Genomic DNA, 17,306 nt, shown 5'->3' with positions numbered 1-17,306 from the left:
GCATTTTCTGCTGGGCCCCCAACGGGAAAGGGGGATGACTGCCCCGCCTCGGTAGCTGGAGAGGGGGCACCCCCAACCCCGGGACCCGGCCGCTCGGCGCCAGCCGTCGCCCCGGAGGGCTCGGCGGCATCCGTTCCGGCGCTCGAGTCGGCCGGGCCAGTGGGCAGTATCAGGGGCGCCCCAAGTGTGAGGACGGGGTCAGCCACCTGGGACACGGGATCGGGGAGAGGAGGGGGCGGCGCCATAGAGTCGCCGCCCAGACCGAGGCCCGCTGGCGGAGGGTCGTCCTCCCCCTGGGTGAGCGGGGTCAGACCCAGGGCCTCGATCTCCTCGAAGATGGAGCTAAGCTCCATCCCCTCGGCCCCGGAGCCTTCCCCTCCGGCCGCCGAGGCAACAATTACCTCAGCGGGAACGGAGGGGGGCTCAGTTGGAACCGGGGTCGGGGGGGCTCCACCCGAGGCCTCCTCGTGGAGAAGCTCCGCAGGGGGGGCGGCGTCGTCCCCCCTCGCCGCCGCGGCTTCCTCGGCCGGCGCCTCCCGCTGATGCTCGTCGGGGGCGCTCTGGGCAGCGCCGGCCCCCCTCGGGATCTTTCGGAGGGGGGCCTTCCCGCCCTCCTCATCGGAGGGGGGAGATTGAGCCCGCAACCGGCGGGCTTTGCGCTTGCCCCCGACGAGCGTCCAGCCCTCCAAGGTGGAAGTGGAGGGCCGGTCAGCGAGGGCAAGGCCGGGGGGCACTTTTGGGGTTCGGGGACGGCGTTGTGGCAAGGGTGGGAAGGAAGGGGATACCTCCACCCGGGGAGGGCCCTCTCCCTCGCCCTGCGGCAACCGCGCCACCCTCTCCTCCTCGGGCCCCGCGGTGACTGACCGAATAGAGGTGGGGCCCGCCTGCCCGCTCGGGCGCGCCAGGGGGGACGCCTCTGGCTCCCGAGCAGGGCCGTCGGTTGGAGGAGGGGCGGCCGCGGATCCCGGACTACCAGGGGGGCCGGCGGTGGTGGGGCCGGCGCCCTTACGGGCCCCGGGGGGCCCGGACGCCTCCTCCGACCGGGCCAAGGGACAGTCCCTCCGGACGTGCCCCATCGCCCGGCAGAGGAAGCACCGGGTCTCCCCCGAGGAGTAATGAATCCGATAATGGGCCCCCTGGTAGGGCACCAAGAAGGACCCCTCGAGCGCCTCCCCGCCACGCACCGCCGGCGGCAGCTGCAGTTGTACCTGCCGGCGGAAAGATAGAACGTGGCGGAGGGCGGGGTCCTTACAGCCCAGCGGGAGAGGGCTGATGGTCGAGATGGGCTTCCCCAGGGTGGAGAGGGAAGGTAACAGGGCGGCATTAGGGAGGAAGGGCGGGACGGAGGTGAGCACCACCCGTACGCCCAGGTCCTCCAAAGGTTCGAGGGGCACGTGCACGCCTCCCACCGCCAGGCCCCTCTCCACCGCCTCCTGGGCGGCGGCCTCCGAGGCAAGGAAGAAGACCGCCTTGCCGTACATCTTGGAGGCCGCCACCACGGCCGAGGCCCCCACCACCCTCGCCATCGCCCGCACGTAGGTTTCCATGTGGGGCGAGGCGGCAACCAGGAGGCAGCGGACGCCGTGCCTCCTGGTCATGGTGGGAAAGGGGCCGCGGCCGCCAGGGATGGAGCTGGAGGCGGCAGTCGGGGCTGATGACGGGGCAGGTGAGGGGGTAGCAGCGGCCACCTGGGCGTACGCTCTGGGGGCCTTAGTTGTGTCACCCCCAGAGCTGGTGGAGGGGATAGCAGGGGAAGGAGGGGCTGCGGAGGGCGGGGCGGCTTTGGCCATGATGGATTTGGCCTTCGGGGCCGGGCTTTTGCCCTTTTTCTTCCCCCCGCCCTTTTTTCCGGCCGAGGTGACGGTTGCTCCCGTGTCTGAGGGAGCGGCGGCCGTGGCGGCGGCGGAGCTCGGGCCTGGGGTCGGGAGGTCAGCCGCAGCGGTTGTCGGGCCTGGTGGTAGCGAGGGGGCCGTGGTAGGGACTGCCTCCATCATGGAAGGGGGGGGGGTAGGAAGGAGGCACAGATAACAGGAAGGGGAGCAAGGGTTCACCGCTCCTCCCCACCAGACAGCAGGCGAGGGAGGAGGGTGATTGAAATGGAGGGGGTGGGAGAGAGGGAGGTGCTGGTTTTGGGGAGGGCAACTGAAGATATGGGGGGGGGGGAGAGGAGTTAGCAGCCTCACCTCCCTGCTGAGACTGTAGCAGAGGAGGAGGGCACTAATACAGGGGCGGGGACACGCAAGGGAAGGGGAGGGTGGGGGGGGCGTATAATTGGAAGGGAAGGGGAGAAGGGGAAAAAGGGGGAGCAACTACTCCCTCCCGCCGACTGGTTGCTGGGAGGGAGAGAACCAAAAGGGGCGGATAGAGCAGGGGAACCGAGGGGCCAGCAACCACTCCTCCCCGCAAGGCTGGAGCGGAGGAGGAGGGTGCCGGCAGGGCAGACAAGGGGCAAGGTAACGGGTACAGGGCGGGGGCCGGCTCCTCCGGCTGCACTGGGATACGGGAGGGGGGGGGTTATGGGGCCGTTGGGGAGGTGCAGTGAACAAGGGGGCTAACTAAAAAGGGGGGGGCACAAGCGCTCAGGGCAGGGAGGGGGCGAGGCAATCTGGTGGTGCTCAAGGGCTGGGGGGGTGGGGGGGGTGGGGAGGGATAAAATGGAGGCAAACAACAGCTGGGTGGGGCGGGGCACACACTCTTGGGCTGGCTGGGGCAGGGGCATGGCAGATGACTTTGGGAGCAGGTGTGGTGGGTAAGTGGATTTGGGAAGGGAGGGAAGGAACCAAACTAAGCTAACAGGGAGGGGCAGGCAGTGGGGGAAAAAACCAAGCTGCTGGGGTAGGGTGGGTGACCGGGGGTAAGGGTGGCCCCCCAGCCAGATGTAGCTGAGGGAGGGGGGCCAAGTCCAGAAGAGGGGGGAGGGAGCACACCCACGAGCGCTGTGTGGGGCTCAACCTCGCCCACCGCTGCAGCAGAGTCCCAGGTGGCAGGCAGGGCAGCAAACCCCACTAGGGGGAGAAGAGACAGTCCAGATGGTAAGGGGTGGTGGAGGGGGCGTTGGGGGTGGTGGCAGCGGGTGGAGTGGGGGGGGGCAGCTGGACTGGGGGGAGGGCTCCGAGCCTCTCCCCCAGCCCCCCTTTTAACAATTCAATTCACCACCACCCCGGAGCAGATTGAAAAAGCTCAGTTTGTGAACAAACCCCCTCCACAGTTCTCAGTGGTGATGACCTCCTCTTCTCCCCCTCAGCGGGGTGCAGCAGCAGCAGCAGGCAGGCGGCAGTGGAAGGCCTCCGGGTGGTAGGTGCTGGTGGGGTGGTCCTCCTCCTCTGGAGCAGTGGTGGAGGGGAGAGGGAGGGCAGCTGGCAGGCCCCCCCTCTCCCCCCAGGCAGCAACAGCAGCAGGTGGTGGTGGTAGCGGTGGTGGTGGTGGTGGGGTGCAGTGACGTCCGGGGAGCAGGCCTCCGCGGGCGGGCGGGTAGGCAGCTGGGTGGGGAGGGCTCCGGCTGGTGCAGAAGCAGGAACCAGGAACCAGCGGTGTGGGGGGAGAAGGAAGAGGGCAGTCCCTGCACCCCGCTGCCTCTCCTCCTTCTCACAAGTGGAGTGGGGGTAAGGAATGGCCGCCCTCTGAGCCGGAAACAGAAGAAACTCTCTGGGAGCCATTTTGGGGCCAGCCTAGCTCCGCCCCCTCACCTGACTGGAAGTCAAAGGGCGGGGCTAGGACTATAAGAAGGCTGTCTGGGAGCTCAGTCAGAGGCCAGCCTCTGAGGGAGTCAGAGGTCTGGCTGGAGCTCCTGCCTGGGGAGGTTAAGACCCGGGGTAGGTCGTCCTCAGCCACCTTCCCAGAGGCGGGCCAGAGACTCCCTGTCCTGGCTACTAAGGCCTGGCCCGACCCGTCAGCTGAACCACTCGTGGACCCAGAGGACGGTACCGCACCGCTGGGCCAGCTGGACCCCCGGTGCGTACGGGAACCCCGGGCTGGACAAGCCCCACGGGACACTACAAAGCTCTGACCTCTTAACCCGTGGATTGGGCCGCCAGCCCCTGCGGAGACGACGTGGGCCTCAACTCCCCGACAGGCCGCTGAGGCTACAGGTACTGGGGAAGGGGGGGAGACGAGGAGAGGCCCAGGGGGTAGCATGGGCTGAGAACAGCCCTAGGCCAGCAAGTTGCGGGCTGGAGCCCCTGCTGAGCCCGTAGCAGCGGAACGGCTGCATCCAGGGCCCCTGGGCCGGGGCGCAGTGGAGTGGGTGGGCTTGCGCCCCCTGCCACCCACTAACCGGGTGGCAGTCTCCCACCCCCCTTGCCACTGCGACAGCTGCACTGCAGGCCCCACTCTTGATCTAGGAGCCCCTACAGACCTGTGGGTTTGTTTGCGGCCCCGCCTTGCGTTGGGGCCTGGCCGCCAGTTGCTGCCCTGCCCTGCTCGAGGGCCTGGGCATCCGTATAAGGGTTTTGGCACCCGGCCAGCACCCGGACCGGACCTTTTAAAGGGCCAGGGCTCGGACTACTCTAAGGCACGGTAGGGCTATAGGACGGACTAGCCATCCAGTGTACCAAGGCGGAGGATCCGCCTCCTAAAGGCCAGCCGGCCTTTAACGAACCCCCCCCCCGGAAGGGGGAAAAGCTCAGGCTATTGTGGACATTGCCGGAGGGCAGTGTCCCGAAGAGACCGCGCCACCTGCCGGCAGATATAATTCCCCGAGCAGACGGCAGGGGTGCTGTGGTGGAGCGGAAACCCCGCTACAGCGTTGTTTTAAAAACCTTCTCTATACTTGTGTTTAAAATGGCTAGGGAATAAGAACTTGTGTAAATGGTTCCTGGAGCTTTGTTCAAAGTCTCTTGTAGGAAAGAGAGCTATTTCCTGTATGGCAGAAGTCTTCTGCTACAGATAGAGGGAGGTGGAGAGGGTAAGGTACAAAGAAGAAAACAAATGCAGAGTATTTAGAATTCCTCAATGTGAGCACTTCATTTTCTATTAGTACTGCATAACTCAGAGCAAAATGCAAGCCACCCCACACCTTGTACATCAGTATCTGCTTACCTTGAGCATTATAAAGAGCAAGAGGGTATATAGAATCACAGTCCCCTCACAGCTGCTCCAACTTCTCTATTTTTATATTTGGAAGTTCCTAATAGTTTCTCTGCAACCTGTGAATGTGACAGGACACAGCTGTGGTAGGATTGGCCCTGGAAATAGTGTATATGCTGCAAACTCTCTCTCTTTAAAGTGTTGTAACAGAAGGAAAAAAATCCCCTTCCCACCCCCAAGTTGTAACAAACATAGTTCCAGAGTCTTTGCCAGTAGGTGTACAATGCAAATAAACCTCTAATAAGGGCACAGGATTTTTTTGTTTGTTTGTTTAAAGAAGCTTGTGCTACTGTTAATGCAAGAATCAAACAGACTTGTTATTCTGATTACCATTACTACAGAGCTTGGATTCTGATTTCAGAGAGCAGTCACTACGGGTGTGTCTAGACTACTGAGTTTTGTCGACAAAAGTGGACTTTTGTCAACAAAACTATACCTGCGTCTACACTACCGCTGAGTTCTGTCGACATAACGTCGACAGAACTCAGCAGTTTTGTCGACGCTGGTAAACCTCATTTTACGATGCATAACACCTTCTGTCGACAGGTTTTATTGCCTGTAGGGTTGTGTCTAGACTACAGGGTTTTGTCGACAAAGCAACTTGCTTTGTCGACAGAGCGTCTAGACACATTCAGTTTTATGTCGACAGAAGTTTTGTCGACAGTATCTGTCGACAAAACTTCCGTCGTCAAAACCCTGTAGTCTAGACGTACCCTAAGTGAACACTGAGGAATCCTTTTGGAAAAGTACAGCTTGGAAAAAAGTCATTGTATGCCAAGCAAATAAATGATGAGCTGCCAGTAAAGGTTTAAACTAAAGGGGATCTCTCTCTCTCTCTCACCCCTCCATTCATTCACACACATTCATTCCCGCCCTCAGGCACTCACACAGGCATATGGGTTGCAGAAGGGGCCAAGGTATTGTAGGCCCCTTACTAAAGGGGCCTCTGGTTTATTCTGAAAAGACCCTGTGTGCTACAATCCAGACTACAATTCCCATGAGCCCTTGGGAAAAAAACAGGAAGGGAGGACTCTAGGGGGAGAGAGGGGTGCTCTCTCCATGTGCTTGAAGAAAGGGGCCTAGCAGTCTGGGACTCTGCCTTGGAGTTTGGAACCAGAGGGGAGCCAGGCTGCTGCCAAGGACATTGACCCAGTGCAGGGGCTGTTGGAGTGCAGCTACTAGATGCCTGTTGGAACTGGGAGTTAGCAGGCTGCTTCCTATAGGCACAGCATGAGGCAGTAAGTTTGGGCCTTGCTGGAAGAGTGCTGCCTGGGACAGAGCTGCTGTTTAGCCTGGACCAAATCCTCACTACAGCCGCAACATCAGTGCGCCAACACAAGCAAGTGTCTGGGACTGAGTCTAGGGGTGTGCACACTCTGGGGTGGGGTCACTGTTGTCTAGCTATATAAGCTTCAGTTACTGTTATGTGTTTTGTTAATGCTATTCCTTGCTATTCTGTTAATCCCTGTTTATTTAAGTTAAGTAAAGATTGTTTATTTTAAAGATTGTTTATTTTAAAGTATTCTATTAGATCCAGCTTTATGTTGGAATGAGTATATTCCTGGAGGCTCTCAAGGCACACCAGTGTGTGTACAAGGCCAGCCAGGTGGAGGCACCGCCAGTTTACATTCATTGCCAGCAAGGGACTGCAGCAAGGGGGGTGGATAGGGCTTTCCCCAACTAAACCCCATCACCACTGGGGTGCTCAGGATCTCTTTTAGGTTAAAACATCTGGCGCCCAGGCACACCTGTGAGTGTGACCTGCTCCCCAGTAACCCGGGGAGGGAAAAGGGGGTTACAGTATATTGCACCTGGAGGGTCTGTCTGCTCATCATGGCTGGGGAACTGGTCAGGAAAGAAACTGGTTGCAGAAAGAGGAGCTTCTCAGAGGGTTTCTGCCTCGTGCTCTCTCCCTTTATTGCCTTTGTACAACTCCTGTGACTCATCCACGTTCCTCACCAGGGAGCATGTCCAGACTTCCCTTGATCCAGCAGAGCAGCAATGTCTCTTTTGTTTGCTTCAGCCTTGATTGGTCTGATGACTCACACACACTCATATCTCAGGAGAGAATGCAGTTTAGAGCACGTTACATGCAAGGTAGCTGAAAGTTACAAAGTTGCAAGGCTCAACAATCACCAAGTTTACAGTAAGTTTCTGAATTTATAAAGCAAAGTTGCTGAGAGTTACAAAGCTGCAAGGTTTAAGATTACAATGAGTTGCAGAGTTTAAAAGGCAATACAGCTGAAACAATTACAAAGCTTCAGAGACTCACTTACAAATCATCAGTAATGAAATGACTTAGAAGACAACTCCCCCTGTGCGCCCCCCCCCCCCCGCCCCAGCAATGGAGTCAGTGGGAGTGTTTTGTCAGTCTCTAAGGCTTTGTCTACACTGCAGGGCTGTGTCTAGACTGCATCCCTTTTCCGTAAAAGGGATGCAAATTAGACACATCGCAATCGCAAATGAAGCAGGGATTTAAATCCCCCCGCTTCATTTGCATAAAAATGGCTGCCGCTTTTTTCCAGCTCGGAGCTTTGCCGGAAAAAAAGCACCAGTCTAGGCATGGATCTTTCGGAAAATAAAGCCTTTTCCGAAAGATCCCTTATTCCTTATAAGGGAATCAGACGTGGGGAGCGAAGGGAGAGTGAGGCGGACGGCAGCAGGAGGAGAGGCGGCAGGCGATCCGAGCAGGAAAGGCCGGAGGGTCACCTGGAGACTGGCCCAGAGGAGAGATGTGACGGAAGGAAGTGACCCAGGACTGAGCGTTGGAGCCATGAGGTCGCTTGAGGGTTGGTGAGTTACGGCGGCTGCCCCACCAACCGGACAGGGAGGTACGTCCCTGTCCTTAGGGTCCTGGGTCGGGACCTGGAGTGAGGGAGGGCCCAGGTCCCCCTCCCTTCCGTCAGGCGGTACCTTAGGCAGAAGCCCTACTGGTGAGGTTACCTGGTATAGCCAACGACTGGTAGTGTTGAGACTGGCTAAAAAGAGAAAAACTGGGACACGGGAAGAGGGGAGCACTCGGGGTGTGGGGAGGCTTATGCCTTTAACCCCAATGATGACACAGCTGTAAATCTGAGGGGAGGTTCAGATCGTGACAGTAGGAGTCATCCTTGTTTGAATCTGCCCATTCGCCAGTAGACTCCTGGAAGTGAACGTTTTTCTGTGTCGCCTGCATGGATTTTTTTTTTTAATCACGAGAGAAGAAACTAAACCTTCCAAAAGAAGAAAGACAAGTTAGCACCCAGTGGCTTGGAGACACTTGAGATAACAGACACAATACATGGTGCAACAAAACTTAGAGCAAAAAACTGTTTGCATCTGCAAAATGAAGGCAGTGAAACCTGATGGAAAACGTATCAAACATTATTAAACATGTCACTACTGTCTTCAGCTGCTTTGTTACTGAAGCTTCAAAAGCAGCTTTAAATGCTGTAACCTATACACACGTATGAAGTCTTAGTTTGATTGTAGTGTTTTCATGTGAAAAAGACACTATTCCAATGTCCTTTGTTTATGGCATTAAAAAAACTACAGAAGGATTAGTTTTAACTAATACATGCTGTGTGCCCCATAAGCTGTGCGTTTGTGCAGCCACTCAGGAGAGATTCAGATGTGGCCCTGTTGATTAGCAGAGCACCCGCTGCTAGGTTTTTGTTTCTACTAGTGGTGCAAATTCACACATGCCTCGTTGCACACAGAAAATTTTATTCTGCACATGTATGGAAAAAATAGTGACAATTGAGTACAGTATGCTTTTAAGCAGAAAGAAAAATTGGGAGGGAGGAAATAAATTTCACTAACATTTTTAAAGAAATGTTTTTAAAATGCATACTTTTAATACCTTAGGCCCAAGTTCTAGCACACACCTAAACATGGATGTAAGTGTTTGCAGGATTAGAGTCCTATTTAGCACATTAAATGTGTACATCATTTACTCAGACAATGCATGGGTGTTCAATTAATGGTGTGTGTGAACTGATAGCGAACTGCAATTAACAAATGCAAAGCTGATACTACATAAAATCAAATCAGCTTTTATTAATTTTCCTTGTTCATATGGCAGAAGTTACCAGCTTAAGCAAAATAACGTTATGCTTATAGTGAACCATATACTAAAAGTGTAAAGTGTTTGTGTAATGTTAAAATGTCATGAATGTATGTTGGGAAATGCAAAAGTTAAGGTACCATCTTCAACGTTAACCACCGTGCATATCCTTCAGTTTTTATGAAGCTCTTTTTTTAGGACTTTTTCTTCTGTTTATATAGTACCTGTAGATGTTGCGGCTTAGTCCTGGGCCCCTGACCTGTGCTCCGGCCCGTAAAGAAGCAATTAGAGGTCCCTCTTTTTCCCGGGCCCAGAGTACAGGTCAGGGGCCTAGGACTAAGCTGCAACATCTACACATGGTGGAGAATGTGGGCAGTGGCCCACCCCCTGACGTGAGGGGCTTTTTGAAAGTCAGGAGCTTTTGACTTAGGGAACTGCTAACTGCAGAACCATGGAGCAGCTCATCAAGTTCCTGGTCGAAAACCAGCAGCAGCAAGAGCAATTACTGCAACAGCTGGCTACTCAACAGGAGCAGCTGCTCCAGCAATTGACTGCCTAGCATCAGGAGCAGCAACAGCAGCTAGTAGCTTTAGTTCCCCTACCTGTGAACCCTCCCGTGGAGGATGACCGGGAACGGCCAGCTGCTTTGCCACCAATCCAGCTCTCCAAGATGGGGCTCGAGGGTGACCCAGAAGCTTTTCTGGAAACTTTTGAAAGGGTTGCCACTGTCGCTGGATGGCCCAAGGGGCAGTGGGCCGTCAGTCGCACCCTACCTGGGTGGCCTTGCCCAGATGCCTATAGAGGCCTTCCCATTGCCGCGGCCCGAGACTATGTGCAAGTAAAGGCAGCTGTTTTGGATTCTCTGGACATAACACCGGATACCTTCCAACGTCCCCTGAGGATGACCACCTACGTGCCTGGGGCCTGCCCCTGGGCCACTGCCCATGGAATTCGGGACCTAGCTTGTCGTGCAGGACTTGGTGGAGGAGATAGCCCTTGAGCAATTTGTGCATATCTTACCTCCCTGCGGCTGGGCCTGGGTACTCTACCACCGTCTCACAGCTCTAAGTAATGCAGTCACCCTGATGGAGGACTTTTTGGCTGCAGAAGCCTCTCTGGGTCCGGAGATGCAGAGAGTGAACCCTGACCCCAAACAGGCACTTATAACAGCAGGTGTGAAAGCTGGACCCACTGAGAGGAGTGTAAGGGGCTGAGCCTGAAGCCATGGGTTGGCCAGGGAGGGTTCCATGCCCAGAGGCCTCAGATATAGACCCTGGGAGAAACCAAGGCAGCGGACACAGGCCTTCGCATGAGTACCTCCAACCAGTGTGGGCCGAAGTGGGACCCTGCTTCTCCTACAGCCAGTATGGACACTTGCATTGGGACTGCAGCAACGTGGACTGTAACTTTGGGCAAGTCTGTGCTGGGGAATCCCGTGCCTGGCCCTGGTCCCCCCCCTTAAGCTGACAACTTTGGTTAAAGTTGGGTCACAGAACTGGACCGCTCTCATTGATTCAGGGTATGGACAGACCCTCATCCAGCAGCAGGTCTCCCCAGATCCCCGATCAATAGAGGGGGAAGTGAGACTCCAATTTATTTATGGAGATGTCCAGACTTATCCCCAGGTACGGGTACCTATGACAGTGAAAGGAGTAATGGAGGAAGTTGCGGTCGTTGTGGCCCCCAGCTTGGCCTATCCCATTATCCTTGGACATGACTGGCCCAACTTCAGAGAACTGTTGCGGGAGGTCTGCCTGGAGGGACCTGAAGTACAGAACGCTTTTGAGGGAGACTCCGTGGATAGCAGGGAAAAACCCCCGGGAGGCCCACGGCCAGACAAGAGGAGCCAAGCAGGGCAGAGTCGGCAGCACAGACCCTGCCTCCACCACTCCCTCAAGCAGGACCTGGGTCCTCAGTACTGGACCCCAGCACCGATTTCAGCCGGGACCAGCAGGAAGGTCCCACGTTGATGCGGGCCTTTGAAGAAGTGGCACGGGTCAATGGGGTGGCAAGAGACTCCCAGTGGGCACTCCGGTGGCCCCGATTTGAGTTGGTCTCAGGTCATCTGTATTGCTTTGACAAAGACCCCCGGACCCAGGAGGAGCGGACTCAGCTTGTTGTGCCCCGTCAGCACCGGAGGGCAGTTCTCCAGTTTGCACACAGCATTCCGGCAGCCAGACGCCTGGGGCACGGAAAGACCTTGCGAGAGTCTTGTGGTTGTTTTGGCTGGGGATTTACCAGGAGGTTCAGAATTATTGCAATTCATGCCCCGCATGTCAGCTCTCCACAGGCTCATGAGTACCGAAGGCCCCCCGGTTCCCCTTCCGGTGATTGGCACACTGTAGGCCAGTTGCCTCCAGGAGGGGCGGCTCCCTCTCGTGGGCAGTGGGCGGCCACTCCAACCCACTACCTGTTGTGTCGTCTGTCGGGGAATTAGCGGTGGAAGTGGTCTAAAGCGCAGGCCCTCTCACTGGGCGGGCTGCAACCGAGGGTCTAGAGCCCGGCCTTAGGTCAGGGTGGGGTGGCAGGTAAACCGTCCCAAAAGCCCATCCTTAGTTCAGGGTGGGGAAGCGAGTAAATAGTCAATTCTGGGACCAAGCCCTTGCTCAGGGCATGGCAGCAGTGGGTATAGGCTGCAATCCAGGGACAGCCAAGGGGGGAGACTGCCACCCGAGAGTGGGGTGGCGGGGACGGACACAGGCCCGCCCACTCCACTGCGTCCCAGCCCAGGGCCCTGGTAGCAGCAGAGCAGTCCGCTGCTGGGTCAGCGGGGATTCGCTCTGCAATGGGCTGACCCGACTTTGGCTCAGCCAACAGGTGGTCGGCTTTCCCTGGGCTCCTTCCAAACTCCCCTGGGGGCTGTACCCGGGTTCCGGGCCGGGCCTCGTCGCTTTGGCAGCTCTGGCCAGGTAAATAGTCCGTCCGGTCATCTGGGAGCTGTGGGCCCGACGGCCCAGGCCAGTCCTCTGCTGCTCCAGGGTCCGACTCCTCCAGCCCACGCAGAGGGGAAGCTTCTGGCCCCTCCCCCTGGCTTCTGGTCAGGTGTCTCATTGGGGCCAGATGCTGTCCACCAAGGCTCTGGGAGGGGCAGTTCCCCCTCGTGGTCAGTGCATGGCCACGCCGACCCACTACACACCCCCATTGAGCGGGTGGCCATGGATCTGGTGGGGCCCCCTCCCAAAGATTGTAGCCAGCTTTAAGTATATCCTGGTTTAGATTGTGACCTGGTTTCCTGAAGCAGTTAGCCTCCGCAATACTCATGCTTGAACCATCACAGCAGAGATGGTGAAGATATTTGCCTGGGTAGGACTCCCACAGGAACTCCTGACAGACCAGGAAACGAATTTCACATCCAAGCTCCTGCAGTAAGTCTGCACCTCTGCAAACGGATGGGCTCATGGAGCGATTTAATCGGACACTGAAGGACATGCTACGTAGGTTTCCTCCAGAAGAGTTGTGGCAGTGGAACCAGATGCTCCCGCCTTTGCTCATAGCCATTTGCGAGGTACCCCAGTCCTCAACCCCCTTTTTCCCCTTTTGAACTATTGTACGGTTGGCAACCTCGAGGTGTCCGAGGAGTCCAAGCTCCTCTTCCGCTGGTGAGGGCCCTATGAGGTAATTCGCCATCTTGGCCTGGTGACATAAGAGATCCTTCAGCCAGACCACTGGCAAAAAAAGCAAATATACCATATCAACCTTTTAAAGCCCTGGCAGGTTTGAGAAGGACTAATAATTGGCCGCAGCAAAGCTGCCTTCACCTCCATGGAGAGCCCCATGCACTGAGCGAGCACTCGGGGATCCACCCAGTCCCCCCTGTCGTAATCCAGGAGGTCTCCGATCTTAGTGGTTTCTGCCAGGATCAGCCTCCGGCGCACCAAGGGAGACTCCGCCACCTGCACACACAAGGCTGGATTGTGGAGCAGGGGCTCCGCGAGGAGATCTGCTCCCTTGGTGGCCACAACAGCCCCAGTTGCTGAGAACAGCTTCCAGGTCTGGAGGAGGTCCTGGTAGAATTCCGGCAGCTCTGAGAGGTCTCACGGAAGACCCCTCGGGTGGATAAAAAAGAGCTGCCGGTCATAGCGGAGCCCTCAAAGGCGGTGGAGGAAGGCACATGCTGAAGTGCTCCATGCTGGACTACCTGAATTAAAGAGGAGACTCTACAGAGCCTGGAGGCAGAAGGCCCGGACCTGACTGCACACGCAGACCAGGCCCTGCCCCCCACGCCCGGGGAAGAGACAGAACCCCTGCAGAGACCCAGTGCAGTCCTGGCCGAAAGAACTCCAGAGCTGTCCTCTGGAGCTTGGCCAGGACCTCTGGGGCCAGGCTCAGGATGTTGAGCCGGTGCCAGAGCATGGACAGGACCAGCTGATTTAACACCAGAGCCCTCCCATGGAGGGAGAGACGCTGGAGCAGTCCTGTCCATCTCCATAGCCGCTCACCCACCATGGTCTCCAAACCCTGCCAGTTCTCTGGCAGAGAGGGATGCGTGGCGGATAAATAAATGCCCAGACAGCAGAGGGCCCACGCTCCACCTGATGGCCTGAAGCGCAGGTGGGATGGAGCCTGCCTGCCACCTGGCTCTCGGAGCACCAACACCGTCAACCTCCAGCAGAGGAGACGGAGGAAGGGCTCGATCGCCAGAGCGTACAGCTGGCCTGACAGCAGACACCCCTGATGTACTCTCCACCTGTAGCAGACCGGCTCGGTCAGGGTCCAGTTGAGCCTGACCAAACACTCCACGAGGAGTGGGTTTCACCCACCGTAACCAAACACGTCTTGTGGAGGGGTGGATCTTTGGGGTAAGATGCCAGGCGTCTATCAAGCTTTAAGACCTCCTGCTCTGGCCGCTCTATTGCTACATTCCTCTTCCAGCTGGCGCCCCAAGAGTAGTCACGGCAGAAGAGCCAGGCGCACACCTTCCCCACGTCCCACCACCGTCGTGCCGAGGGAAAGGCAAGCTGCTGCCCCCGCCAGGCCAGACAGAACTCCCGAAAAGATGCTACGAAGCCCACGTTCTCCAGCAAGCTATTGTTGAAATGCCAGTAGGCCAGCCCCAGCCTCTCTGAGGAAAGAGAGGCCATCACGGCCACCAAGTGGTGGTCAGAGAACGGGTCTGGCTGGATGCTGGAGGGGTGGGCCCAAGAAAGATTGGCGGGGGGGGAAGAGAGATGCAGTCCCAGTGGGAGTAAAAAGACGGTTGACCCTCCACCTGGACAAAGGTGAACGCCATATCCTCGTCCGGGTGGTGGTCACGCCATACTTCCACCAGGGAGTGTTGGTCTATTATCTCCCTGAGGACAACTGCATCGGCCTGGCACTGCTCTGTCCCTGTGCGGTCCCGTTCCACGAGGGTGCAGTTGAAATCCGCACCCAGGACCAGGCACTCGCGAGGATCCAGAGAGCCAAGGAAGGCAGACGCCCGCTGGAAGACGCGGAGCCTCTCCGGACTGGATGTCAGGGCATAGACGTTGATGAGATTTATTGTAAGCTCCTCCACCTGAACCCGGAGGTGCAGCAAGCTACCCTGCACCACCTCCGCAGTCCCCAGCACCTTAGGCTGCAAGTTTGGGGAGAACAGGGTCGCCTCCCCAGTTTGACGGGCTGACAGGTGGCTGAAGTAGACCCTGTTCCCCGTCTCCAGCCGCCGAAGCTAGCTGGCGGCTGGAGCAGTGTGGGTCTACTGCAGGAAGATGACAGAATAACCCCCTGCCGAAGGAAGGAGAGTACATGACACCTGCAGAGACCCAGCCTACAGCCCCCGATGTTCAGAGGGGCAAGAATGAACAGCGGCATTGAAAGGGCTGGGGAAGATCCTCACTGGCAATCCCCATTGGGCCCCGCAGCGAACTGTGACCATGCGCAAACGTGAGCAGGGCATCATGGAAGCCATGGGCCCACTGGTAGCCCCCCACTGCCTAGTCCCTTTACCGTTCCCCCAAAATGGCCCTTACGGTCTGGAGGACAAAATGGAAATCTCCCTAGCACTGAAGGGTGAGAGCCACTTGGTTCTTGGAGCCACAGATGTCTTCCAAGAAGTCCACGGTCACCTCAGCCACCCCATGGTGCTGGGAAGCATCCGGGGGCTCAGAGGGAGGGCTGGCACACTTGCGGCACCTCCCCATGACAAGCTCCCAGCCCTCAGAAGAGGAGGGCTGGACTTAAATTGGGGAAGAGCCAGGGGATGAGGGCAGCGGTGGGAGGGTGTCACGTTATTGGATTTTAAAGATCATTGCTGCACACATGGGGGGGGGTTGCCCCAAAAATCTGTACAAAGGGGGCCATGTGAGATGTCAAATGAAAGCTTATGTTCTACTGATTTAATGTATATTACTCTTGTACTGGTGTGATATCTATATGTGGAGTTATAAATATGTACTCTGATGCTGGAAGATTCACTGTCTGAGATTCGCTTGCCTTCAATTTTGCTACTGAGTCCAGATGCAGCCTTGCGAGGAACAGTGAGCTGGGAAGAATCGTGGGCCCATCCTGACATACGATGTACACCAGACTTAAGATAGTTCGAATTAACTTTGTAGTGTAGACATACCCTCTGCTAACAGCCGTTAGTTTGAATTAACTTTCATAGCCTCTATACATACAAACCGCTAGTTCAAACTTAATTCGAACTAGCGGAGCGCTTCATTAGAACTAGGTAAACCTCATTCTACGAGGACTAACGCCTAGTTCGAATTAAGTAGTTCGAATTAAGGGCTGTGTAGCCACTTAATTCGAACTAGTGGGAGGCTAAGGCTTCCCAGCTTGCCCTGGTGGCCACTTTGGGCCAAGCCAGGAAAACTCTTCTGCCCCCCTCCCGGCCCTGGAGCCCTTAAAGGGCCACGGTCTGGCTACACTGCTTGTGCCAGTTGCAAGCCTGCCAGCACCCAGCCAGCAGACCCTGCACCTGGCACTGCATGAGCCAGCCACCCGCTGCCACCCAGCCCTCCCCCTCTTCCCAGGACCAGGCTGGTGGCTCACAGGAGCCTGCCTGGGGCTGCAAGAGGCGGGCGCCCGCCTGGTCTAGTGCGGAGATTGTGGACCTCATCCAGGTTTGGGGGGAAGCCTCCAAAGTCCATGATCTCCGCACTAGCCACAGGAACGCGGCCGTCTACAGCCGCATGGCTGCCAGCCTGGCCACCAGAGGCCACATGCGGACTTGGGAATAGGTCCGCTGCAAGGTCAAGGACCTGCGGCCGTCCTACTCCAGGGCCTCCCAGCCAGGGGCCGACCTGGAGGCCTGCCCCCACTTTGAGGCCCTGGACCGCATCCTGGGGGCTCATGGCATCCTCCTTCTCCTCGGTGTCCGGGACGGGTCCCTCTGCCCCGGGGTCGATCACCACCCGGGGGGCATGGATGGCGAGAGCCGGGAGCCTGCCCAGGACCCCCAAGGCATCCCACAGAGCACATCGGCTGTGTCATCCGAGGCTGAGGAGAGCTCCACATGTGAGTGCCATCATGCTCCCCTTATGAGTATGGGGGGGGGGGGGGGAGGAAGAGGGAGCCTAGGGACCCTGTGCCTGGGCCTTGCCCACCGTGGAGCAGCAGCTGGGTGTCAGGCAGGGGTCCTGGCCCGTTCCCCACACGCCGACCTCGCCTTGCAGAGGGGGGTTGGGTTTCACCCACCGTGTCCCCAGGGAGAACTGACCACTGCTCTTGTTTCACCACAGCTGCAGCACCTGGGACCGCAGGGCACACCACCCCGCCTGCAACAGCCACCCGCACCTGGGCCAGCAGGCGCACCAGGAACTTGGAGGACTACCGCCTGCGGCTAGTGGAGCACCAGCTCTGCACCCAGGAGCACTGGGTCAGGGAGGGGCTGCGGCTGCGGCAGCAGAGCTTGGAGGAGCAGGGCTGTGCCATCAGAGGCCACCTCCAGACTCTGGTGGACAGGTTCCTGCCTCCTCCTGCTCCAGCCACTGCGGCTGCCCCAGCTCTCGCTCCTCCTCCCACTCCTGCTCCCCCTCCCGCTTCCTCCGCACCCTCCTGCCCCACCCTCCACACCCACTCCCCCCTGACGCCCCCACACCTGCAGTGCTGTGAGATGGGGGAGCCAGCAGGACCCCCAGCCCTGAGCTTTCCCTTCCCTTCCAGCTCCCTCCTCCCAGGTTTCCCCCTCCCCTCTCCCACCTTCACTCCTCTCTTCCCCCCACCCCAGTTATGTAAAATAAAGAGATTTTTG

General features: G+C 57.6%; 1 long non-coding RNA gene across 2 annotated transcripts in view; it reads left to right on the top strand.

Annotated features, from left to right (window-relative positions):
* The window catches only part of LOC142823913 (uncharacterized), a 402,411-nt gene extending 385,105 nt beyond the window's left edge, over positions 1-17,306 (top strand). For both annotated transcript variants that reach the window (XR_016348248.1, XR_016348247.1), the window contains exons 2-4: positions 7,702-7,916; positions 15,569-16,570; positions 16,795-17,306. This is a non-coding gene — a long non-coding RNA (uncharacterized LOC142823913). The remainder of the gene's footprint in view (positions 1-7,701; positions 7,917-15,568; positions 16,571-16,794) is intronic.

Source organism: Pelodiscus sinensis, chromosome W (genome assembly GCF_052426305.1).
Source record: "Pelodiscus sinensis isolate ZL-2025 chromosome W, ASM5242630v1, whole genome shotgun sequence".
In the NCBI taxonomy this organism is placed as follows: domain Eukaryota; kingdom Metazoa; phylum Chordata; order Testudines; family Trionychidae; genus Pelodiscus; species Pelodiscus sinensis.
Note: the sequence above shows the minus strand (reverse complement) of the source record. Positions and strands in the feature narration are given on the sequence as shown.